The following is a 26,598-nucleotide window of genomic DNA, read 5'->3' as shown; positions in this document are numbered from 1 at the left end:
GAGTGTCTGTGGTATAAACAGAGACACATAGACACTAAGAGAAGTTATGAAACAAATGGATTTAACAGATATCTACAGAACATTTTATCCTAAAACAAAAGGATAAGACTTCTTCTCAGGACCTCATGGTACCTCCTCCAAAACTGACCATATAATTGGTCACAAAATAGGCCTCAACAGATACAAAAATATTGAAATTATCCCATGCATCTTATCAGATCAGCATGGACTGAGACTGATCTTCAATAACAGCACAAATATTAGAAAGCCAACATTTACATGGAATCTGAACAACACTCTACTCAATGATACCTTGATCAAAGAAGAAATAAAGAAATTAAAGACTTTTTAATTTAATGAATATAAAGCCACAACATATCCAAACTTATGGGACACAATGAAAGCAGTCCTAAGAGGAAAACTAATAGCCCTGAGTGACTCCAAAAAACATAAAGAGAGCATGCACTAGCAGTCTGACAGCACACCTAGAAGCTCTAGAAGGAAAGGAAGCAAATTCACCCAAGAGGAGTAGACAGCAGGAAATAATCAAACTTAAGGCTCAAATCAACCAAGGGGAAACAAAAAGAACTATTCAAAGAGTCAACCAGGAGCTGGTTCTTTGAGAAAAGCAACAAGATAGATAAACCCTTAGCCAGACTCACTAGAGGGCACAGGGACAGCATCCTAATTAACAAATTCAGAAATGAAAAGGGAGACATAACAACAGATCCTGAAGAAATCCCAAACACCATCAGATCCTTCTACACAATGCTATACACAGCAAAACTGGAAAACCTTGATGAAATGGACAAATTTCTAGACAGATACCAGGTACCAAAGTTAAATCAGGATCAGGTTAATGATCTAAACAGTCCCATATCCCCTAAAGAAATAGAAGCAGCCATGAATAGTCTCCAAACCAAAAAAATCCCAGGACCAGATGGGTTTAGTGCAGAGTACTATCAGACCTTCAAAGAAGACCTAATTCCAACTCTCCTCAAAATATTCCACAAAATATAAACAGAAGGTACTCTACCCAATTCATTCTATGAAGCCACAATTAATCTGATACCTAAACCACACAAAGATCCAACAAAGACAGAGAACTTCAGACCAATTTCCCTTATGAATATTGATGCAAAAATACTCAAGTAAGTCCTCACAAACTGAATCTAATAACACATCAAAATGATCATCCATCATGACCAAGTAGGCTTCATCCCAGGGATGCAGGGATGTTTTAATATATGGAAATCCATCAACGTAATCCACTATATAAACAAACTCAAAGACAAAAATCACACAATCATCTTGTTAGATGCTCAGAAAGCATTTGACAAAATCCAACACCACTTCATGATAAAAGTCATGGAAAGATCAGGAATTCAAGTCCCATACCTAAACATAATAAAAGCAATCTACAGCAAATCAGTAGCCAACATCAAAGTAAATGGAGGGAAGCTGGAAGCAATCCCACTAAAATCAGGGACTAGACAAGGCTGCCCACTTTCTCCATACCTATTCAATATAGTATTTGAAGTCCTAGCCAGAGCAATTAGACAACAAAAGAAGATCAAGTGCATACAAATTGGAAAGGAAGAAGTCAAAATATCACTATTTGCAGATGATATGATTGTAAATAAGTGACCCTAAAAAGTCCACCAGAGAACTCCTAAACCTGATAAACAGCTTCAGTGCAGTAGCTGGATATAAAATTAACTCAAACAAATCAGTGGCCTTTCCCTACACAAAGGATAAACAGGATGAGAAAGAAATTAGGGAAACAACACCCTTCACAATAGTCACAAATAATATAAAATACCTGTGTGTGACTCTTTCTAAGGAAGTGAAAGATCTCTATGACAAGAACTTCAAGTCTCTGAAGAAAGAAATTGAAGAAGATCTCAGAAGATGGAAAGATCTCCCATGTTCATAGATTGGCAGGATTAATATAGTCAAAATGACTAATTCTGCTGAAAGCAATCTACAGATTCAATGCAATACCCATCAAAATTCCAACTCAATTCTTCACTGAGTTAGAAAGGGCAACTTCCATATCATCTGGAATAACAAAAAACCCAGGATAGCAAAAACTATTCTCAACAATAAAAGAACCTCTAGGGGAATCACCATGCCTGACCTCAAGCTGTACTACAGAGCAATTGTGATAAAAACTGCATGGCACTGGTACAGCAACAGGTAGATCAATGGAATAGAATTGAAGACCCAGAAATGAACCTACATACCTATGGATGCCGAATCTTTGACAACAGATCTAAAACCATCCAGTGGAAAAAAAGACAGGATTTTCAACAAATGTTGCTGGCTCAAGTGGCAGTTAACATGTAGAAGATTGAGAATTGATCCATTCTTATCTCCTTGTACAAAGCTCAAGTCTAAGTGGATCAAAGTACTCCACATAAAACCAGAGACACTGACATTTATAGAGGACAAAGTGGGGAAAACCCTCGAAGATAATGGCACAGGAGAACAATTATTAAACAGAACAGCAATGGCCTGTGCTGTAAGATCAAGAATGGACAAATGGGACCTCATAAAATTGCAAAGCTTCTGTAGGGCAAAACATAGTGTCAATAAGACAAAAAGGTCACCAACAGATTGGGAAAGAAATTTTACCAATCCTAAATGTCATAGGGAACTAATATCCAATATATAAGAAGAGCTCAAGAAGCTGAATTCCAGTAATTCAAATAATCCCATTTAAAAATGGGTTACAGAACTAAACAAAGAATTCTCAACTGAGGAATACCGAAGGGCTGAGAAGCACTTGAAAAAATGTTCAACATCCTTAATCATCAAGGAAATGCAAATCAAAACAACCCTAAGATTCCACCTCAAACCAGTCAGAAAGGCTAAGATCAAAAATTCAGGTGACAGTAGATGCTGGTGAGGATGTGAAGAAAGAGGAACACTCCTCAATTGCTGGTGGGATTGGAAGCTGGTACAAACACTCTGGAAATCAGTCTGGTGGTTCCTCAGAAAATTGGATATAGTACTACCGGTAGATCCAGCAATACCTCTCCTGGGCATATACCCAGATGTTCCAACTGGTAATAAGGACATGCTCTACTATGTTCATAGCTGCTTTATTTTAATAGCCAGAAGCTGGAAAGAACCCAGATGTCTCTCAACAGAGGAATGGATACAGAAAATGTGGTACATTTACACAGCTATTAAAAACAATGTATTTATGGAATTCTTGGGCAAATGGATGTATCTGCAGGATGTATCTGAATGTATCTGGAGGATATCATCCTGAGTGAGGTAACCCAATCACAAAAGAAGTCACTTGATATGCATACACAAATAAGTGGGTATTAGCCCAGAAACCTAGAATACCCAAGATACAACTTCTAAAACACAAGAAAATCAAGAAGGAAGACCAACATGTGGTTACTTTATTCCTCCCTAGAATAGGGAATATAATATCCATGGTAGGAGTTGCAGAGACAAAGTTTGGAGCTAAGAGCAAAGGATGGACCATCCAGAGACTGCCCCACCCAGGGATCTATCCCATAATCAGCCACCAAACACAGACACTATTGCATAGGCCAGCAAGATTTTGCTGAAAGGACCCTGATATTGCTGTCTCCTGTGAGGCTTTGCCAGTGCCTGGCAAATACAGAAGTGGATGCTCACCGTCATCTATAGGATGGAACACAGGGCCCCCAATGGAGAAGCTAAAAAAAGTACCCAAGGTGCTGAAGAGTTCTCTAACTCTATAGATGGAACAACAATATGGACTAATCAGTACCTCCAGAGCTTGTGTCTCTAGTTGCATATGTAGCAGAAGATGGCCTAGTTGGTCATCATTGGGAAGAGAGGCCCCTTGGTCCAGAAAACTTTATATGCCCCAGTTCAGGGGAACACCAGGGCCCAGAAGTGGGAGTGATTGGGTAGGGGAGCAGGGCTGGGGGAGGGTATAGGGGACTTTTGGGATAGCATTTGAAATGTAGATGAATAATATTTATCTAATAAAAAATTTAAAAATATATCTAATAATAAAAGAAAAGAGAAAAATTTTACATCTTAACATATTGATCTATAGTTTTATGTTTTTGCAAATTTTTTCATTTAGATTTGATGTCAGGATAGTACTACTTTGTTCTAAATGCTTCCAGACTTTAGATGCTCAATTCTTTCTTAAGGTTTAGAAATTTTTCTACTATAATTTGAATAACTAAAATTGTTTTAGTTACTTCAAATTTTATCTCATCATTCTTCTACACTATGAATTCTTACATTTGGTCTGTGATATATCCCAGTGTTCTTGGAAGTTTGGGAGATGGTTACTGATATTTTGTTTTCTTTTTCTTTTTTAAATTTTACTTAATATCTTTTACAGTCCAAATTTTATCCCCCTCCTGGTCTACCTTCTGACTGTTCCACGTCCCATACCTCTTCCCTACCCTCACCCCCACCCTGTCTCCACAGGATGTCCTCACCCCTCATCCCACCAGACCTTTAAAATCCCTGGGGCCTCCAGTCTCTTGAGGGTTAGGTTCATCTTCTCTTACTGAGTCCAGACCCGGCAGTCCTCTGCTGTATATGTGTTGGGGGCCTCATATCAGCTGGTGTATGCTGCCTGGTTGGTGGCCCAGTTTCTGAGAGATCTCAGGGATCCAGGTTAGTTGAGACTGCTGGTCATCCTACAGGATTGCCCTCTTCCTCTGCTTCTTCCAGTTTTCCCCTAATTCAATCACGGGTCAGAAGCTTCTGTTCATTGGTTGGGTGTAAATATCTGCATCTGACTTTTTCAGCTGCTTGTTGGGCCTTTCAGAGGGCAGTCATGATAGGCCCCTGTTTGTAAGCACACCATAGCATCAGTATCTTGTCAGGCCTTGGCATCTTCCCTTGAGCTGGATCCCAAATTGGGTCTGTCACTGAACTTCCTTTTCCTCCTTTTCCTTCTCCATTTTTGTCTCTGCAGTTCTTTCAGACAGAAACAATTAAGGGTCAGAGTTTTTGACTATCAAATGTTAGCCCCATCCCTCACTTGAGCCCTTGTCTTTATGCTGGAGGTGGACTCTACAAGTTCCCTCTCCCCACTGTAGGGCATTTCATCTAAGGTCCCCCTCCCTTTGAGGCTTGAGAGTCTCTCACCTCCCAGGTCTCTGGTACATTCTGGTGGGTCACCCCACCTCTGATCTCCTGAGGCTGCCTGTTTCCATTGTTCCTGCTGACCCCGAGGGCTTCAGTTCTATTCTCCCCACCCAATATCTGATCATGTTCCCCTCTTCCCTTCCCTGTTCCCTTTATGACCCAGGCTTTTTCCTCCCTTCCTCCTCCTGTGATTGCTTTCTTCCCCATCCCAAGTGAGACTGGGGTGCCCTCACTTGGGCTGTTCAGCTTGTTAACCTTTTTGAGTTCTGTGGATCGTATCCTTGATATTCTGTACTTTTTTTTTTTTTGGCTAATATCCCCTTATTAGTGAGTAAATACCATGTGTGTCTTTTTGGGTATGAGTTACCTCACTCAGGATGATATTTTATGGTTCTATCCAATTTCCTGTAAAACTCAGGATATCCTTGTCCTTAATAGCTGAGTAGTATTCCACTGTGTAAATAAACCGAATTTTCTATATCCATTCTTCTGTTGTGGGATGTCTGGGTTGTTTCCAGCTTCTGGCTATCACAAATAAAGCCACTATAAACATAGTGGAACATGTGCTCATGTGACATGGAGGGTATATGCCCAAGAGTGGTATAGCTGGGTTTCCAGGTAGATCGATTTTCAATTTTCTGAGAAATTTCCAGATTAATTTCCAGAGTGGTTGTACCAGTTTGCAATTCCACTAGCAGTGGAGGAGTGTTCCTCTTTCTCTGCATCCTTGCCAACATGTTCTGTCACTTGAGTTTTTAATCTTAGCAATTCTGATTGGTATAATGTGGAATTTCAAGGTCATTTTAATTTGCATTGCCCTGATCACTAAGGACTTTGAACATTTCATTAAGTGCTTCATAGGAATATCATTATTTGAACCTTATCTTCCATCCTGAAACTTGTTTTCTAATTGATCTTGTCTGTTGTTAATTTCTACCTTGGATTTTATTTGTTTGATTTGAGTCCCTTGTTTCCAGCATTTCAGTTTGGTTCTTTTTCAATTTCCCTGTTGAATTTTTACTTCATTATTTTAGGGTTTCTGTTTGAAATTCCAGAAATCATCTACTTTGGCAACTTCCTCTCTTAGGTCCTGGATTGCTTTCCTTACTTTATCCACCAGCTTTATTGAATAATCTAGGTAGCCATTGATCCTTTAAAAGCAAGTCTCTAAATCTTTATCTGGCTTTTAGTTGTCTCAGTGTTTTCTTTTTCTAGATTTCAGGGATGCTGAGCCTGTGGGTGCTGCCCTGGCTTGTCTCACAGTATTCATATTTCCATCTTGTGTGTCTTCTGGGGAGGATGTGTCCTCCAGTTTTGATCTGCCTCATTCCATCACTCTTTGTTTGTTTGTTTGTTTTATTTTCTGTGCATTGTCTTGGTGTGTGAATTTTGCATAGATTTATATTTTCTATTGGTATTTAAAGGAGATCTTAACCACAGAAACAGGTATGGTTGTGATTTGGTTACTGTCCTAACATTAGTTTTCAGTAGAAGATACACGTACAGTTTACTTCTGTCCTCAATAAAGTTTGGACACAGCAAATCTATGGTCCCAGTTGGGGTGATATAGATCATAAGGCTTTAGAGCTAAAGGTAGCACTATTAAAGTGGTGAAATGAAGCTGAAGTGAGAAAGGAGAGAGGATGCTGCTATAAAGTAAGAAAAGGGCAAACATACATCTGATACTTTGAGATGTAAGAAACAGTTAAGAAATCCTGCACGGTATATGTAGAAAAGAGAGGGAAGTCCTAAAAAGCCTGCCTAAAAACACATGAGGAATGAAAGGAACATAATGGACAACTAAATAGAAGTACAAAAGTAAAATAAAAAAATAAAGATAACACAATGAGATGATTAAAATGAATGGCAAGGTAAAATTGAGCACATCGCAACCTCAATAAGCATATTCTCAAGCAATGGCGTGCTTACCCTCTTTTGTCTTCTCTTTAAGACTTCACAACTGGTAGAGGGGAGATGATAGTCTCAGTACTTCAAATAAGTTAAGCTTGTGTGTCTTTTAAGATATAGGCTTCCTGCCTGCCAGTTACAAACTTGTCTCTGGTGTTTTGTGTGCTCCCCTTTCCGTGTATAGCAATGACAGAGACTCTGGTAAAATATGCAAGGCTCACCTACCTCTGTTTACTTTTGTCACTAGGAGTTCTCTTCCACAGCCACCATGTTCATCAGAAGACTGTACCAAGTTCTCTAGTGCTCTCCCTACAACCTGGTGTAAGTTCCTGTGACATACATCTGCTTCTTTCTCTACAACCTACTCTGACTCAGCCATATTACCACATATACTGTACTCAACTCCTTCTACTATGTCTGTCCAACCCTGGTGGCATCTGTGTTCTCCATATGAGAGAATTTCTTGACAGGTACTTCTGACTCTGGTAGAGAACTGTGTTACTAGGCATGGGATTCACTGCTTATATTCAGAGAAAAATCCCATTTCAGCATATTAATTTTTCTTTAGCTCTTTCTCATATATGAATAGGACATAATACTTATCTCTCACCCAGTCACACAGAAGTGGCTAGAAAATTTCAGGCCATTTTACCATGAAGTGTTCATTTCCAATTTTACACTTTTATTTTTATAGACACTGTAGAGATTACATTCCTCTGTCAACATTACAGAGGATTTCTTGTAAGAAAAAAATCTGGGTGCACTGTGTCCTTGTTCCCCTGTCCCCCGAAAGCCCAGCAGCAGTGAGCTGTTCCATGTGTACTTGGCCCACAGCTCTGACTGCATTTCCAGAGGCTTAATGGCACCAAGAACAACTAGGTGAGACTCCTAATCCCCTGTCACTCTGGTTCCTCTTGGGTATACCCAAGAGCACCAAACTACTCCCTGTCCTCTGAACTCAATTTTCTGGCCCACAGCTGTACCTACATTCATGGAAGTCTGCCACTACCAGGGATGACCAGATGGCTAAAGGCCACATTAATCTACAAGAGCCAGGACAATATGGCACCACCAGATCTCAGTTATCCTACTACATCAAGCCCTGGATATCTTAACATAGCTGAAGCACAGGAAGACAACTTAAAATCCAGTCTTTTTGTTGTTGTTTTCTTTCTTTCTTTTTTAAACTAATCATTCCTGTTGTTACATCTCAAATAATATTTGCCTTCCTGGTTATCCCTCCATAACCCCCATCTCTTCCTGTCCCTTTTGCCTCTATGAGGGTGGTCCCCTACTATCCAACCCACTCCTGCTCCACTGCTCCAGCATACCCCTATGCCAAACCTCTTAGTTATTATTCAGGAACTGGGGCATAAAAATGTCCAATCTTACTTAAATGGCATCTGACATATGTGCTCTTAGAATTCAGGCATAGGCCCTGTGAAGCCATGGGGAAGAACAGTTTAGCATGCTGCTCTGTGGCAGGTAGGCTGCTCTGTGAGCAGAGCAGCTGAAGTCCAGCTGGCCACATGAGCCAGCGAACAGTGGGGACAGAAACCACATAGAGACCAAGTAAGGGAATGCAGACCCCTTACACACACAGAAACACACACACACACACACACACACACACACACACACACACACAACACAGGACAGTATGGTCTGCTGCTTGGGAGAGGGGAGTCCAGTGAGCAGCAGGTAGAGCAGATAACTGGAGCCTCAGGACATAATTCTACAAGAAAGCACCTCCCAGAACTGTAAGCTGTTCCGGAAAGCTCCAGATGCAGCCAGTGGGAAAAATAGTAGCTCAGTCAGAGACCACTGAACCCTCAGCCTGATGTCCAGTGAGAGGTGCTGTCCAGGTCAGCATGGGATAGGCACAAAACTACTAGTGGTTTACCTTAGGTGAAGGCCTGAAGCCACACAGAACTGCAGCACTTCAGAGAGACATGGACAGGGCTAGCAGAAGGCTGAACCAGTAGAACCACGTGCTAGACTGAGCTGAGAGATAGGAGCCAGCAGTTCCTACAGCAGGTGCTAGCTGAACTGCAGAGGGAGCACCAGAGACAAAACACAAAATAAATCCAAGCCCAGACACAAGCCCAAACCAGGTAAGTATCTTTGAAACCCTGACAAATGCTAAGAAAGAAACTGAATACAGAAAGTCATAGGGAGAAAGTCTCTGAGGGAGGGAAAGAATGAGAGATTTAAAAAGAAAAACATTTCCTATGCTAAAGATGGAGTAAAATACAATGACAAAATGTATCTGGATCTCATATGATTTTGTTTTGTTTATCACCATACAAATACTAACTTTTAATAATGATTACAATTGTAGGTATCTTTTAAAAAAATAGAGATCAAAAGAAGGCAGACTAAAGGGACTAAAAAAAATAATCCTTGTTATTTTTAAAACAATAGAACAAAACCTAACAGAGATAGAGCAGATCCTATGGATAGAACAAGAGATTCTGAAAATACAAGGAAACATATATTTTTGCAAATCACTATAAATAATAGAAGACCAAAGTTAAAATTACAATTAAATGGAATTGATACTAATTAGTGGATACAAGGGCACATGTAATTATAATCACAATTTTCCTAGAATCCAACTTGACCATTTCAGAGGGTATCTACACATCTTCTAGAAGTTGGGATATTATCAAAGGTAAAATGAAATCTAAAATGGATTAGATGCATAGGACCAAAAATCAAATAGGAACATTAAAGCCATATGTAGTTAATATAGCCAAAAATCTATGGAGAAGAAATCTATTGCAACAATGAGAAGCATAGATTAGTATCCTTCCAGCTTTAAAGACAAGTTATAAAGGAGAAACAGTTCCTAGTACAGAAATTTAAAAAACAAAAGACAAAACCAAAAACCTAGTTTTGAAGACAGCTAAAGGTTGCTCAAGCTGTACATAAGCAGGATACAGTAGAGGCTAACTTCAACTTTATATCAGAGAGCAACCACTGGTAGATCACAAGCTAATGTGGCAAACTAGCAAACCTGTTTGGGTAAAACGATGGCCTGTGACAAAAGAAAAATTGTAAGCAAAGGAACAGCTGATCCAGGAGCATTTGGAGTTTCAACATACAGAAGAATCTATCAGCCCTTGGAATTCTCCTATATTTGTCATTTAAAAGAAATCAGGAAACTGGAGTTAGCAGATCTGAAAGCAGTCAATAAAAATCATTCAATCAATGGTCTCTTTACACTCTGGAATTCCATTGCCTTCCTTGTTACCCAGGTTGATTGAAAAGACTGCTTCTTCACAACTCTTTTACATAAGTGTGATAGGGGAAGATTTGATACCTAGTCCTGCATGGCCAGATAGAAGGAATGGCATTGTATGGTTCTTGCCACTGGAATAGAGCCAGCAGAGCATAGGCATCCATGACAGTTGCTGGGCATGAGGTGTGTGTGTGTGTGTGTGTGTGTGTATTAACTTCATGTTCCTTCTTCAGAAAATATTCTCCCTGCCAAGGTTATCAGGGAATGTCCTCTCTGATAATATTAATGACTCCATGATAATCAGAGTTAGCACAATCCCAGAGACCTCCAGGATATCCCTTAATGCTGTGGGAAAACACTCTGAAAACATGAGTTCAATAACAGATAATTTCTTAACTGTGTAAAATATAAGGATACAATTTAAATTATATAAGGAGCTTCATGGACCTAGAATAGCAAAAGCAGCTTCACTGTGAACCAGCTTGGCAGAATGATACAAAGGCATACAGATACAAGGGCAGGCAGATTCTTGAATTCAAGGTTAGCCTGGGACAGAGCTAGTTTGGGCCCAGGTATGGTAGGGATGGTAATTTCAGGATCCAGCTAAACTTATTGTCTGCGCTTACAAAGGCAAGAAGATCTCTGAATTTGTTTTCAATGTTGAAAGAATGTGCTTGCTGTCTTTTTCTAAGAATAGGGGCCTGGGGTCATAGGATATTGATTTATGTGATAATCAAAGGTAGCCTAGTTCATTCCAGATGTAGTCAAATAGACAACCAGGAATAGCTATCACAAGCTTTATTGACTTCAGAATTTTAAAATGCTAATAAACAAACAAATAACAAAAAAACAGCTGCTGAGATTAAATTATGAAAAAATCTTCTGGTTTTTCTAGCCTATGTATTTCAAGGATATCCTAATTTCAGAATGGAAGACAAAAAAATCTGTTGCATCGGGGAATATGTTTTGTCTATTTTACAATAGAAGAAGAAAACATACGGATTCCATAAATACTCATAGAATTATATTTGACTGAGGGAGATAGCCTGAGTACCTAGAGTATACACATAAAGGAAGAAATCAAGAACAAAAAACCACGTAAACTATATGTTCATCCCTTCATATGAAAATAGCTCTGAAATTGGCTGAGACATAAATGTCTATAGCCAGGAATTCAGCTAAGCATAATCAGTAATTTGTGTTGGCTACAGAATCCTCAAGGCTTATCAAACATCTGCTTTAGTTACGGTTTCCATTGTTGTGAAGAGACACCATTGTGGGAAATAAAAGGGGGCAGGGGAAGGAGGGGGAGGGAGGATAGCCCACATATGGGCAGAGTTCCTCCTATGCTCTGGGCAGGCAGACATGGGAGTGCTTTCTGACACTTTCCACTAGGCCCTGGAGTGGGCATCTAAGCCATTAACCCCACTTGATGGGTGTGGGGGACGTGGGTGGGGAGTGGACAAGGGGCAGCCCCTGATAGGGACCCCAGAGTGACACCCTGTAGCCCCAGGGTTACAGGATAGAGAGCAGAGGGAGAGAGGTTCCCACGCAAGTGAGAGTAAGCACAGTGGGCCTTGACTGGAGCACAGGAAGGCCTTCCATCGGGAAATTAGAAATGGCTCATTAGGCTACCTTCATCAAAGTCTTGCTAGCATATGCAATAGTGTCTGGATTTGGTGGCTGATTATGGGATGGATCCCCAGGTGGTGTAGTCTCTGGATAGTCCATTCTTTCTTCTTAGCTCCAAACTTTGTCTCTGTAACTCATTTCATGGGTATTTTGTTCCCTATTCTAAGGAGGAACGAGCTGTCTCATATGAGGCTATGCCAGTGCCTGGCAAATACAGAAGTGAATGCTCACAGTCATCTATAGGATGAAACACAGGGCTCCCAATGGAGAAGCTAGAGAGAGCACCCAAGGAGCTAAAGGGATCTGCAACCCTATAGATGGAACAACAATATGAACTAACCAGTACCCCCAGAGCTCATGTCTCTAGCTGCATATGTAACAGAAGGTGGCCTAGTTGGCCATCACTGGGAAGAGAGGCCCCTTGGTATTGCAAAGTTTATATGCCCCAGTACAGGGGAATGTCAGGGCCAAGAAGTGGGAGTGGGTGGGTAGGGGAGCAGGGCTGGGGGAGGGTATAGGGAACTTTCTGGATAGCATTTGAAATGTATATAAAGAAAATATCTAATAAAAATAAATAAATAAAACAAAAAGAAAAAAGAAAAAAAAAAAGAAATGGCTCATTGGGGGAAAGCCTATCCCATTGTCCAAGAGCAGTGGGCCTTGATGAACAGAGACAGTCTATGGTTTTAGAACTTTATTGTAGAAAGGCACAGCTAAAAAGAAAAGGTAAAAGTGAGCGAGAGCAAGAGTGAGAGAGAGAGAGAGAGAGAGAGACAGACAGAGACAGAGAGAGAAGAAAGGCTAGAGAGTAAGAGGGAGAGAGAGAGGAAGAGAGAGAGGAGAGGAGAGAGGAGAGTAAGGGGAGTAAGAGAAGTAAGAAAGCAAGAGAGCAAAGAGGGGCCAAACAACCCTTCTTATGGCTTTACTGTTGCTAGGTAAGTGGGGATGAGTCTAGCCTGAAGGTCAGAAGCATGGGATATTGCCTACATGTGTACTAACCATGCTTCTCTTGTGGGGGCTGAGAGGGCGGTAACTTCGACAGGAGCCAGAGTTCCAGGAGACATGAGAGAACTCCTTCCGCCCCATGTAGGTGAATTATCCCTGGGTTCAACATCTCAGCTCAACTGGAGACCAGACTGTGTATAGCCCAATGCCTCACATACCATTAAGGAAGCACTTATAGAAGGCAAACATTTAATTGGGGCTGGCTTACAGCTTCTGAGGTTTAGGCCACTATTATTATGGTGGGAAACATGGCAACATGCAGGCAGACATGGTGTCAAAGGAGCTTAGCATTCTAAATCTTTATCCAAAGCCACCTAGGCAGAGTTTAAGCATAGGACCTCAAAGCCCAGCCCTAGAGTGACACAGCTCCTCCAACAAGGCCACAACTACTCCAACAAGGCCATACCTCCTAACAGTGCCACTCCCCATGGGCCAAACATATTCAAACAATGACATTCTACTCTCTGGCCCCCATTGGTTGTTCAAACACAGGAGTCTATGGGGGGTAGGTGCATACCTAGCCATACCATAGTGCAAAAATATATTTAGCCTAACTTTAAAAGTCCCCCTAACCTACCAGTCTTAAACAATGTTAAACATTCAAAGTTCAATGTCTTCTCAGAGATTCATGCAATCTCTTAACTGTAATACCCTGTAAAATCAAAATAAAAAGGCAGATCACATACTTCCAACATCACATCATAGTGAGGAAATGCTTCACCAAAGACCACACACCATCTGGGCAAACTCCAAATTTTGCATCTCCGTGTCTAATGTCCTGTCCAATGGGGGCCAGGGAGTAGAATGTCTTTTTTTTTTTAAATATGTTTGGTCCATGGGGAGTGACACTGTTAAGGGGTATGGCCTTGTTGGAGTAGTTGTGGCCTTGTAGGAGGAGCTGTGTCACTCTAGGGCTGGACTTTGAGGTCCTATGGTTAACTACTTTCTGCCTGTTGACTGCAATGAAGTTCTTTATCTTGGGATGGTTCCTTTCCCTGTTAGCATCTTTCCTGGGCAGTTATCCCATGGCTCTGGCATCTGTAACATTGTGGGATCTCCAAGGCCACTTTAACCTCCCAGATTATTGTTCCAGTGCCCAGGACACACATGGTCTTCTGAAATCCGGTTTGGTTTGCTTCTCCATCTCTTCTCTCTACAGCACTTTAGGCTCTGGCTGACCCTACTCAGTTGCTTCTGTTCTTGGTGGTCATCCCATGTTACTAGGATCCCCAATACACTGGGGTCTTCTGCTGCAACTAGACTGTAGTTTCACCAATTGCTTCTCATAGGATCTCTATGATATCAAGACTCAAGTTTTTTATATGACCCCTTCTGTCCTGTACCATCAACTGCAACTGAAGCTGCACCATCACCAATGGTCTTTCCTGTCCTTTCAAATTACCAAGCTTTAGCTGCTCTCATGACACCCTTATGCCTTCAAAAACAGTACCACCTGGGTGATTCTTATACATTACTAAATCCAAATTTAGTACCTGTAACACAAAAAACAGCTTTGGCTACCTTTGCATCATAGCTTCTTTGTGCTCTCAGAAAATCCTTCCCAGAACACTTCACCTCAGTTATGCTGGTCTCTTCTTAATAATCATTAATTTCTTAGCTCCAGCTAACTAGCATCAATTTTCTCAGGAACCCCCTTCTACTCTTCACTCTAAATACATGACTGATGCTGCAAAGTTCTGCTATTTGCTGGGTTTGAAACATGGCTCCCATGTTTAATTACATATTGAACAACTTTTTGTTTTAAATGGTTTCCTTCACTGACTAATTTTGGCTGTCAAGGAACTTGCTCTGTAGACCTTGATCGCAGAGAACTGGATGCCTCTATCTTGAGTGCTGGAATTAAAGGAGTATACCATGTCTGGACTTAAGCCTTTCTTAACCTAGAAATTTCTCTGTACCAGGCTGGAATTTAGCTCAGAGACTTGCTTGCCTCTGTCTTCTGAATTAAAGGTATGTATAAAAACACCTGTACCTAAGCTTTTCTTGAATTCCTTTCACAAGATATTTATAAACATGAACACTATGTCCCAACATCTAGATCACAGGCATACCTTCCATTTTTGGACCCCAGATTTTTCCAGACACAGTCAAACTGACAACCAAGAAGAGCCATCACAATCAACCCCATGTCAAATTAACACATAAATAATTTCCTTAAGTCCAAATGAAAACAATAACCAGGTCATAATAACACCTAGCACAATATAACCATCCTTGTTTAACTATAAATGCATAAACAATAAACTTAGCTGGTTGATAAAGTTGTAAATAGCTAATCTCTAAATTCTCATCATGGCTCTATGCATGCTTCTCACTACTGTGCCCACAGGCAACTGCACAATAGCTTGTCATCACCTAACAGAGTGCTCTGGAATCATGAATGAAAGATATGCACATGCTAGCTTATTTTTAATATGCCTTAAGAAGAAGAACAATGGCTTGGCACTTCCAAACCTCCCTGTAGCTAGCACATTCTCCCCTCCTATATTCCTGAATTATTACTAAAATCTATAGTCTAACTTGATTGCCTGGACCCAGTTGGGCAGTCCTCTTGAGCCATACTTTCTTGGCTCCCTGACATGGCTGTATGCTCTCACTTCTCTATCTCTCAAGCCTGATCTTTCTTCTTCCCTGTCATGGGGATCCTAAATGATGCCCCACCACCACTACCATGGTCCCTTGCCTGGGAAATCTAATGTCCTGCCCCTGACTTCCTGCCTAGCCACTTTATTTTCTAGTTAGAATCCTCAGCATCTGGACATGCAGACTTCTTGTGATTTTGTGTGCTGAATTAACACAAATAGTATTAGAATCAATCCATAACAGGTTATGATCTTGCCCTGAAGCCACCACTACCTTAATCTTACCTAATATCCTTAAAAACAAGATTGAGCTCCATTCTATTGTTGATGCCCCTTTATTTCTTGAACTATACATTTTGGATTTTTTTCTGTTCTAAGCTTTCTTGATTAAAATGCTCTTCATAAGAGTGAGCCACAGCCCTAACCCATGAGCTATCTCCAATTGATAGCCACTAGCAAATCAACAGGTAATTTCTCTCCAAGGAAATTCCACCAGGGCTACATATCACTCTTAAGATAGCCACATGTCCAGAAGTACATGGCCAACAAAAAATAAATTTAATGACATTTTTGGAAGTCTTTGTCTTTAAAAAAAAAAAAAAGAGTGAGCCACAGGATAGAATTTACATTGGTTTACTTTGAGATTTCTTTTGCCAATGCAATTAATCTGAATTTTCTCTCCTTAGCCTCACACACTTTAGATAGGTGTCTGGTCCCAGCAGTAAAATCCTAAATAAGACAGTTGGATTCAGGGATCTCATTCCTTTATCCTTCTATTTCTCTTATTTACTGTTAGGGTAAAAGTGAGAGGGTAACGTAAGGAGTTACAGAGGCAAAGTATGGAGCTGAGACGGAAGGAAGGACCATCCAGAGACTGCCCCACCCAGGGATCCATCCCATAATCAACCACCAAATGCAGACACTATTGCATATGCCAACAAGATTTTGCTGACAGGACCCTGATATAGCTGACTCTTGTGAGGCTATGCCAGTGCCTGGCAAATACAGAAGTGGATACTTACAGTCATCTATTGGATGGAACACAGGGCCCCCAATGGAGGAGCTAGAGAAAGTACCCAAGTTGCTGAATGTAAGGAGCCGCCTTCACATTTGCCATTACAAGATGGCGCTGATAGCACTGACACCCGTGTTCTAAGTAGTAAACAAGCAAGCTGCGCATGTGCCGGGGTAGCTTTCCACGCCATGTGCTCTGCCTTTCCCGTGACGACAACTCCGGCCGATGGGCTGCAGCCAATCAGGGAGTGACACGTCCGAGGCGGAGGACAGTCCTCCATAAAAGGGAGAGGGCTCCGCCATTTCTCTCTCTCTCTCTCTGGCTCCCTCTCTGGCTCTCTTCGCCACTGGCTCCTGATGGGGTAAGCAATAAAGCTTGTGCTGCAGAAGATTCCGGTTGCCCTGAGCGTGTTCTTACCAGGGGACACAAAAGCTCGCAATAGCTGAAGAGGTCTGTAACCCTATAGGAGGAACAGCAATATGAACTAACCAGTACCCTCTGAGCTCCTGTCTCTAACTGCATATATAGCAGAAGATGGCCTAATCAGCCATCACTGGGAGGAGAGGCCCTTGGTCTTACAAAGATTATATGCCCCAATACAGGGGAATACCAGGGCCAGGAAGCAGGAGTGGGTGGGTTGAAGAGCAGGGTGGGGAAGGGTATAAGGAACTTTTGGGATAGCATTTGAATTGTAAGTGAAGAAAATATCTAATAAAAAATTGTTTTTTAAAAAAGTGAGAGGGTAGAGAGGACAAAAAAAAAAGTGGGGGGTTATAGGAATAATGAGATAAATGAGTTGATTCTTTGATCTGCTTTTAGACTAAAGAACATTAACAAGGCAAGAATTTTACACTCAGTGTGGATTTTATATATTGATATAAATTTAAGATTATATTTTGTTACAAAATACTGTATTTATATGTTCCAACTCATGTATAAGGTATTATTCCTGTACAACTCATTTAAAAATCCAATGTGTAGCTCCAGCCATTTTGAAAACTGCTATTGCAAACTGTTTAGGATAATTAAGAAATATAATTTATTAGTCATCAATCAAATTTATAGTCATGTTAGGTACTAGTTTAGTTTATGATAGAAATAACCTTTATTTAGTCTCCTGTAGATATTTTCAAGGTTAAACAGACAATAAATAGCTAGAACCAAGCACTGTCTGCCTATTCATATATACTATAGATAGATATATGGTCTACAAAAAGCTCAGAGATCTACACAATATGCCATTTAAAGAAATTTTATTTTTTTATAATGATCATTGTTTTATTTTTATTTTTTAACATATATAAGAAATAAACATAATAAACCAAATACATGGGCAAAAAACTACAAGAATCATATGATCATCTCAATAGGAGCTGAAAAAAAGAAAAAAGGAAAAAGAAAGAGTCTTTGATACAATTCAACATGTCTTCTTAATAAAAAACCTAGAACAAGTAGAACTGTAGGAAACATATTCCAACATAATAAAGGTTATGTATGATGAACCCATGGCCAATATCATCCTAAATGAATAAAATCATTAATAACTCCCATTAAAATCGGGAATGGGAGAGGACTGCCCACTATCCCTACTGTTCATCTATAATGTGATTGAAGCATTAGCTGGAGCAATAAGGCAAGAGAAGGGATACAAATGGGAAAATATTAAGTCAAATTATATTCAATTGAAGTTTATATTATCTTATACCCATTGTCCCCAAAGTTTGATTTTAAAAATTGTAGAAATTATCAATAATTTCAGCAAAGTGTTATGATACATAATTGACTTACAAAATTGACCAGTCTTAATACATATGAGTTACAAGCATGCTGAGAAAGAGATCATGGACACGCTCCTCTTCCCAGTTTCTCAAATGAAATAAAATATTTAGAATATACATAACAAAAGAGGTAAAAAACCTCTACAGTGGAAACTTTAAATGTGTAAAGAAAGAGATTAAGAAACATACTAGAATTTGAAGAACTCTCAAGCATATAGCTTGGTAGAATTAACATTGTGAAAAAAGACCTTCCTACAAAAACCATTTACTAATTCAATGAAATCATAATCAACATCCTCATCACACAAATAGAAAGAAAATCCTCAAATTGATGTGAAACAACAAAAGACCCAGAATAGCCACTTAGTCCAAGATAAGTGTTTGTTTCTATGCATTCTGCTCATTTTAAGTGCTAAGTGCATCTGTCCTAAGACCACAACTTTTATACATCTGTTTTTAATGTATCATTGACTTTTAAAGTCAGTTGTACTTTCAATCCTTCATTGTACGCATTTGTCCTCTTCTTCCACAGTTAGGAATCTCAGAGCTCACTCTTAAATTCTTTGAGTCTTAATGTATTCAACCAGTGGGTATTGATTGTATATGATTGTCTTAGAAAGGTTGAAGGAGTTGGAGGAGAAACAAATGCAATCTTTATGAGTGCTTTGAAAATCTGGTGTAATTTAATAACTATACATTGTTATATGATGTTGCTATTTGGTTTTCTTCACTAGATGTTCAGCATCTGACAAAGAATCTCCATTGTGTTTACTTCAGTCAATTCCAGGGTAGATACCATAGACATTCCAAATTAGTTTGGGAAGCATGTGTAACTTAAAGACAGCCTTCATTGCAACCTAGGACTGCAAAAGTCTTGAAGGACATTATATACTCAGGTTTCCAAAATTAATTGAGACCTGGAATGTTTGACTAGAATCTGCTGCACCTAAATGCAGAGTGATATCATGTCTTTTCCACTTGAACAACATTTTGTGGAAGGGTCATTGGACATATTGAGGTGAATTGTCTGGGCGTATTTGGATTTGTTCAATTTTTCAGGTTGCCTATGTTACTGGTACGGTGTTCATGTGGACCCTATCCTTCTTGGCTGCTTCTTAAATATATTTATTTGTTATAACCATGCATCTCTTGCTGAATCAAAGTTTCTTCTCATGTAAATCATAGTTGAAAGTTGATGTGTTCAATATTGGAATGGCTACTCCAGCTTGATTCTTGGGACCATTTGCTTGGCAAATTGATTTCCAACCTATTATTCTGAGGTAGTGTCTTTTTGTCACTTAGGTGCATTTCCTGTATAGGGCAAAATGCTGGGTCCTGTTTACATATTCAGTCTATGTCTTTTTATTGGGAAGTTAAGACCTTTGATTTTAAGAAATATTAAGGAAAAGTGATTGTTGCTTCCTGTTATTTTTGTTATTAAAGGAAGAATTATGTTTGTTTGGCTATCTTCTTTTTGGTTTGTTGAAAGATTATTTTCTTGCTTTTTCTAGAGTGTAGTTTTCCTCATGTTGGTGTTTTCCATCTATTATCCTTTGTAGGGCTGGATTTGTGGGAAGATATTACATAAATTTGGTTTAGTCATAAAGTATATTGTTTTCTCTGTCTATGGTAATTGAGAGTTTTGCTGGGTATAGTAGCCTGGGTTGGCACTTGTGTTCTCACAGGGTCTGTATTACATCTGCTGAGGATCTTCTAGCTTTCATAGTCTCTGGTGAGAAGTCTTGTGTAATTCTGATAGGTCTGCCTTTATGTGTTACTTGACCTGTTTCCCTTACTGCTTTTAATATTCTCATTTTGCTTAGTGCATTTGGTATTTGATTATTATGTGATAGGAGGAATTTCTTTTCTGGTCCAGACTATTTGGAGTTCTGTATGCTTCTTGTATGTTCATGGACATCTCTTTCCTTAGGTTAGTGAAATTTTCTTCTATAATTTTGTTGAAGATATTTACTGGCCCTTTAATTTGAAAATCTTCATTCTCGTCTTCATTCTGTACCTGCTATCCTTAGGTTTGGTTTTCTCATTGTGTCCTGGCTTTCCTGGATGTTTTGGGTTAGGAGCTTTTTGCCTTTTGCATTTTCTTTGTTTGTGTCCACGTTTTCTATAATATCTTCTGCACCTGAGATTCTCTCTTAAATCTCTTGTATTCTTTTGGTGATGTTTACATCTATGACACCTGATCTTTTTCCTAGGTTTTCTATTTCCAGGGTTGTCTTCCTTTGTGATCTTTTTAAAATTGTTTTTGTTTCCATTTTTAGATCTTGGATGGCTTTGTTCATTTGCTTCACCTGTTTGTGTTTTCCTGTAATTCTTTAAGGGAATTTTGTGTTTTGTCTTTAAGGGGTTCTCCCTGTTTACCTGTGTTCTCCTGTAATTCTTTAAGGGAGTTATTTATGTCCTCCTTAAAGTCTTCTATCATCACTGAGAAGTGATTTTAGATCTGAATCTTGCTTTTCCAGTGTAATGATGTATCCAGGATTTGCTACTTTGGGAGAATTGCATTCTGACGATGCCAAGTAGCCTTGCTTTCTGTTGCTTGTGTTCTTAAGCTTGCCTCCCACCCACCATCTGGTTATCACTAGTGCTACCTGCCCTCGCTATATCGGACTGGAGCTTGTCCTTCCTGTGATCCTGGTTGTGTCAGAACTCTTCAGAGTCCAGCTATCTCTGGGATCCTGTGATCATGAGATCCTGCATGTGTCAAAGCTCCAAGGAGTAAAGCTGCCTCTGGGGTCCAGAGATCCTGGTATGACCAAACTCCTGGAATCCTGTGATCCTATGATCCTGGACGTGTTAGAGTGCTTGGGAGTGGAGCTTCCTCTGGGTGCTGTGGGACTGACTACAGAGTTGGGCCCAAGTTCTGCTCAGGGCACTGGCCCAGACCAGAAGGAACTCTTGCCACTGGTCATGCAGGGTTCCTATGTCCCTTGATCCCATTAGTCCCAGTTACTTTCATTGGTGTTGGGACAGATGTTTTGTCCTCCTCATCTCTGATATGATGATGCTGGAAGTGTTAGAGCACCTGGGAGTGGAGCTTCCTCTGGGTGTTGTGGGATTGGCTGCAGAGTTCGCATCCAAGGTCTGTTCAGTTAAAGAAATTTTATTAATAAAGGGCCATTTTGACAGTGAGACATGTCTGTTTCTGGCAGAATATTCATAGTACTTCAAAGAAGATTAGCATTGAAGGACTTCATCATGGAGTTTGCTTCATATGTGGCAAGCAAAAAACTGTCCTTGCTTAACTGCAGAAAGAACTGCAGATTCTCCAAGCTGTGGACAATCAGGATGCAGGGAAACAAACCACATAGCTTTGACAAGATAAAGTAGGCAGTCTTTAATAATTCCTGCTTCACAAAAAAAGTCTGTCAGATTATTTTTGGCTGGATGGATTACTATAATGTTCCAACATGTTAGAAGTATCTTGGGTGATTTTCCAGGTATCCAGAAACCTCTTGACTTCTGTCATTTCCATAGTTTTGGAAGCTTCTTGCTCTGCACTTCCAGTTTACTCAGGTAAAATTTATCCTTCACAAGTCTTTGATGGTGTTGAAGACTTCATAGTTATAGTCTCATAATTTGGTTAAGATGTTTAGGGTTTAAAAATCCTAAATATTTTAAGTTCTAAAACTATATTTATAGGTTAATAAAATGCAAGTTATGATAGAAAATGATTTAGATACATAAATTTGGACTAACCAAGATAGGATAGATAGTAAAGTATTTTCTCAAAGGTTGCCAGATGCATATGGACTGAATATGAATATTGCCACTATTATCTGATCATTTTCATAATTGTTTTTATTGTGTATAGTTTATAGATGTTAGAAAAGGAGTTTTTTTATTGAACCGAAATGGAGAGATGAAGAGATAATGTCCTATATACTATGTGGAAAATTTACATATCAATAAAATCTAATGACCAAAAAGTTGAGGCAGGCTCCAGAAGCAGGATTTCTGTTTGGATTAAAGTAGGGCTGGAGGAAAGATTTTTTTGTTTGTTTGTTTGTTTGTTTAGGACACAGAGGAGTCAGACACAAGAAGCTGAGAAGAAAGAAACAGACATGTAGATGAACTCAGGTTAGACTACTAAGTTAAGAGTTAGTCAAGGAACTAGCCTAGCTTATGTCATAGGCACTTATCAATAATGTTAAGCCTATGAATTATTATTTGAGAACTGGAGCATTGGTGATAAAGCCAACTGTTTTATCATAGAAGAAAAATTTCCCAACCTAAACCATGAGATACATACAAACATACAAGAAGCTTGCAGATGCCAAATAGATTGGACCAGAAAAGAAAATCAAATAATAATCAAAATAGTAAATGTACAAAATAAAATAAGAATATTAAAAGCTTCAAATGAAAAATACCAAGTAACATACAAAGGCAGACCTTTCAGGATTATACCTGACTTCTCAAGAGAGACTATAACAGGAAGAATGGCCTGGAAAGATGTCTTGCAGTCTCTAAGAGACCACATATTTCTCCCCAGACTACTGTATCCAGCAAGATTTTTAATCACCATAGTTGAAGAAAACAAGATATTCCATGACAAACCAAATTTAAAAATATCTAGCCATAAATTCAGTCTTACAACAGATATTAGAAGGAAACTATAACCCAAGAAACTTAACCACAACCAAGAGACAACTTCCTGAACAGAACATCAATAGCTCAAGCATAGGATTAATGAATAATAAATGGCACTTCATGAAACTGAAAAGCTTCTATAAGGCAAAGGACACTATCAATAGGAAGAAATGACAGTCTAAAGAATGGGAAAAGATTTCCAACCCTCCACCAACAGAGGGCTAATATCAAAAATGCATAAAGAAATCAAGACATTAACTACCAAAAGCCAAATAATCCAATTTAAAATTAGATAAAGAGCTAAATGGAGAATTTTCAACAGAGGAATCTCTAATGGGCAAGAAATACTTTAAAAATGTTCATTGTCCTTAGTCAAGAAACACAAATCAAAATGACTCTAAGTTCCACCTTACACCCATCAGAAAGTCTATGATAAAGAATGCAAGTGACAACCCTGGCACAGCTCAATCTTCTTTCTGATGCACACCTCTACCTGCAGTTATGTGGATCATTGTGTATTCCCCACCCCCATACCTTTGCCTGCCTCCCAGGAATCTTGTTCTAATCTGGGACACAGGGTGAGATCCCCACCTCAATCCATCCAACTGCTGAGACCCCACCAAGAACAGCAGCCATAACATCTGCCCCAACTGTGGGAAATCTATTTTCCTTCTGCTCCATACCTATACCTGAAATTGTGGATCAGTGTACCATGTGCCGCCACACAATTCTGCCTGTCTCCCAAGAGGTCTGCTCTGACCTGAGTGCCTAAAGCCTCCACCCCAAAACCCCCACTTGCTGGGACGCAAGCAAGCCCAGTTGTCCTGGTTTTTGCTCCAGTCTGTCAAAGCTCTGTGCTTCTTCCCATCAACACCTACACATGCAGTTTCTATTCAATGCACACCAAAACACACCAACAGAACCTCTGGCCTCCCAAGAGGATGGCTCAAATCTGGAACACATAGGTCTCCCTGCCTCAAAGGAGGTCTGATCCAACCCTTGACACCCAGGCCAGTCAACACCAGAGACAATAAGATAGTGAAAGACAAGTGCAAGAATATAATCAATTATATGCAATATGGTACTGTCAGAACCCAGCTCTCCTAATACAGCAAGTCCTGGATATCCTAACACCTGAAGAGCAAGACTGTGATCTGAAAACCCATCTCATGAAGATCATAGAGGTCTTTAAAGAGGATATAAATAATTCCTTGAAAGAAATACAGAAAATAAAATAAAACAGATAGAATCCCTTAAAGAGGAAACAAATAAACCCATTGTAGAAATATAGGCAAATACAATCAGAAGAAGGACATGAATAAAATGGTCCAACATCTAACATCAGAAATAAAAGCAATAAAGAAAAAAACAAATGGAAGCAATACTGAAGATGGAAAACCTAGGAAAAAGAGGAGGAAATACAGACATGAGCATCACCAACAGAATACAAGAGATGGAAGAGTTTCAGGCATAGAAGATACCATGGAAGAAATTAATACATCAGTCCAGGAAAATGCCAAATGTAGAAAGGTTCCTAAGTCAAATCATCCAGGGAATGTGGGAAACTATGAAAAGACCAGATCCCAGAATTATAGGAGTAGAAGGGGGTGAATGTTCCCAGTACAAAGGGCTAGAAAACATCATCAACAAAATCATAAAAGAAAATGTTCCTGCTCGCCAGAGGAGAGTTGGCCTCCAGGGAGGGCTCTGACCCTGTGACTCAGCTGAAATCTCCATCTTTTGTCCCAAGTCTCTCAGAGACCAGTCCGCACAGGAGAGTTCGTGGGCTACAGAAGCAACAGAACTTCTTGGACAGGATCCCTTTGGGTCTTCATCCTCAGCCAGGAGGCAGAGCTGATCCTCAGACATCTGTGCACATTCCCCACCAGAGGAGAGCTTGACTGCAGCAAGTGCTCTGACTCCTTCGACTCAGGAGAGAGCTGTACTCCCAGGAGTGCTGACAAAAGCTTACAAAATCACAGGAGGAACAAGCTCCAGCCAGAGACAGCTAGAACATCTAACACTAGAGTTTACCAGATGGCAAACAGCAAACTTAAGAATCTTACTAAGAGAAACGAAGACCTCTCAGCATCATCAGAACCCTGTACTCCCACCACAGTGAGTCCTGGATACCACAACACATCTGAGAAACAATATTCGGATTTAGAATAATATCTCATGATATTGGTAGAGGATTTTAAGAAGGGCATTAATAACTCACTTAACAATTACAGAAAAACACTGCTAAACAGGTAGAAGAACTTAAAGACAAAACACAAAAATCACTTAATGAACTACAGTAAAGCACAACCAAACAGGAGAAGGATTTGAACAAAACCATTCAAGATCTAAAAGTAGAAGTAGAAACAATAAAGAAAATGCAAAGGGAGACAACTCTGGAGATAGAAATCCTGGGAAAGAAATCAGGAACCATAGATACGAGCAATCAGCAACAGAATACAGGAAATGGAAGAGAGAATTCTAGGTGCAGAAGATTCCATACAGAACATGGGCACAACAATCAAAGAAAATGCAAAATGGAAAAAGATCCTAACTCAAAACATCCAGGAAATCCAGGGCACAATGAGAAGAGCAAACCTAAGGATAATAAGTATATATGAGAATGAAGATTTTCAAATTAAAGGGCAAGTAAATATCTTCAACAAAAATATAGGAAAAAAACAAAAAACAAAAAACAAAAACTTCCCTAACCTAAAGACAGAGATGCTCATGAACATACAAGAATCATGCAGAACTCTGAATAGACTAGCCCAGAAAAGAAATTCCTCCCGGCACATAATAATAATCAGAACAATAAATGCACTAAATAACGAAAGAATATTAAAAGCAGTAAGGGGAAAAGGTCAAGTAACATATAAAGGCAGACCTATCAGAATTACACCAGACTTCTCACCAGAGACTACGAAAGTCAGAAGATCCTAGACAGATGTTATATAGACCCTAAGAGAACACAAATGCCAGCCAAGGTTACTATACACAGCAAAACTCTCAATTACCATAGATGGAGAAACCAAAGTATTCCATGACAAAACCCATTTTACAAAATATCTTTCCACAAATCCAGATAATCAAAGGATAATAAAGGGAAAACTCCAACACGAGGAGGGAAATTATACCCTAGAAAAAGCAACAACATAATCCTTAAACAAACCTAAAGGAAGATAGCCACAAGAGCAGAATCCCAAATCCAACAACAAAAATAACAAGAAGCAACAATTACTTTTCCTTAATACATTTAAATATCTATAGACTCAATTCCCAAATAAAAAGACGTAAACTAATAGACTGGCTATATAAACAGGACCCAACATTTTGCTGCATGCAGGAAACCAACCTTAGGGACAAAGACAGACACTACCTCAGAGTAAAAGGCTGGAAAACAATTTTCCAAGCAAATGGTCCCAAGAAACAAGCTGAAGTAGTTATTCTAATATAGAATAAAATCGACTTCCAACCCAAAGTTTTCAAAAAATACAAGTGGGGGGGGGCACTTCATACTCATCAAAGGTAAAATCTACTGAGATGGACTCTCAATTCTGAACATCTATGCTCCAAATTCAAGGACACCCACATTCGTTAAAGAAACAATAGTAAACTTCAAAGCACACATTGCAACCCACACAATACTAGTGGGAGACTTCAACACCCCACTCTCAT

This window comes from Mus caroli, unplaced genomic scaffold (genome assembly GCF_978045245.1).
Source record: "Mus caroli unplaced genomic scaffold, Mus_caroli_1 scaffold_19, whole genome shotgun sequence".
Lineage (NCBI taxonomy): Eukaryota > Metazoa > Chordata > Mammalia > Rodentia > Muridae > Mus > Mus caroli.
The sequence above is the reverse complement of the archived record's forward strand: the minus strand, read 5'-3'. Positions refer to the sequence as shown.